Source organism: Chrysochloris asiatica, unplaced genomic scaffold (assembly GCF_000296735.1).
Source record: "Chrysochloris asiatica unplaced genomic scaffold, ChrAsi1.0 scaffold00109, whole genome shotgun sequence".
Classification (NCBI taxonomy): domain Eukaryota; kingdom Metazoa; phylum Chordata; class Mammalia; order Afrosoricida; family Chrysochloridae; genus Chrysochloris; species Chrysochloris asiatica.
The window spans coordinates 2,913,078-2,914,589 of NW_006408627.1; positions in this window are offsets into that span (position 1 = coordinate 2,913,078).

Here is a 1,512-nt window from a genome sequence, read left to right on the forward strand (position 1 = left end):
GGCTTGAACCTCTGGAAGTTCTCTGTCAACATATGCTTGCAGCAATTTCTGTATTATCTTTAGTAAAACTTTACTCACATGGGATATCAAAGATATTGTCTGATGATTTCTACGTTCTGTTGGGTCACCTCTCTTTGGAATGGGCATAAACACGGATATTTTTCAATCACTATAGATGCTTTATTAATTATTAATTTGTAAGTATAAGGCTTTGGCTTTAGTTAAAATTTAAAGTCTCTTGAAAGACTGAGCTATATACTTTATCAATTATGTAAGCCACAGTCTGAATGAGTTTAGGAATAGATTTTAACGATGGAAGTTGGGTGTGGAAATGGCATAGGACTGCATGAATACATGAACATTAGAGCTGGGAGAAGGGACCATGTTGGAGCCAAGAGTTTTCAACAAAGAAGGGATAAAAGTAAAGGGTAGCTTTGATGTGCTTTTGCTTCAGAATAGTAGAGATGGAGGATATAATCATACTGTCTATGTACTAGCATGACTCAAGGTGTCAGGAGGAACATACAAGGAACCAGAAATTTAAAACTCATAAAGTTCTCCAAAGTTAATACTTCTGTATGATTGTTTCTTGACCTTCTTTTCCAAAGACAAATTGTTCTGTGTCCTTATATTTTGCAACAGCCACAAAAGGTGATGCCTGGAAAACTGCCTACCACTTTTAAATAGGTCTTGGGGAGAGCTTATCTCCAAGTAGGGCTTATGACCTGATCTGTGTATCTATGGGCCCTGGAAGAAGCAAGAACGAAGTGCTGGGAGGTTATCTAGTGTAGAGCTTCCCTATACAAAGGAACTCACATTTAGACTTTGAAAGTTATCATCAAGAAATAATATGTACACTATAGCAGACAAGATGGAAAGATAGACAATCACCATTTGATTTTCATCCTGGGAATTATAGCCTTTAATAAGATATACATCAATATATGTAATCCTATAATATCAATTCATGTGTTAAAAGTGTAGAATTGTTAAAAAGGAATATACCAGAACTTCGTGTGTGTGTTCCACAAACTTTGATTTTTTTTTTTAAAACTTTTTATTGTCAGTTGAGTTGAGGTTTAAAGAGCAGATCACTAGTTTTATATTCAACAAATCATAGACTTCATTTCATTTCAATGATTGCAATCCCATCAATGTTACATCAGTTATCCCATTTCCACCTTGTGATTCTTGTTTTCATTACACTTTTCCCCCCAATCCTTCTGAATTTTATCTTTAGGTAAATACTACCTTTTTTTTCTAGAATGGTTTACCTTGCTTTTTACGTATCCATTGCTTGGCTTAAAATTGAGCCACAAGGATGAGTTCAGTTACAGATTGCTTGCTGAAAGTGAAGAGGACTTAAAATACTTATTGATGAAGATCAAAGAGCATAGCCTTCTATATGGATTGCATCTCAATATAAAGAAAACAAAAATCCTCACCACTGGACCAATAAACAACATTCTTATCAATGGAGAAAAGACTGAAGTTGTCAAAGACTTCATTCTT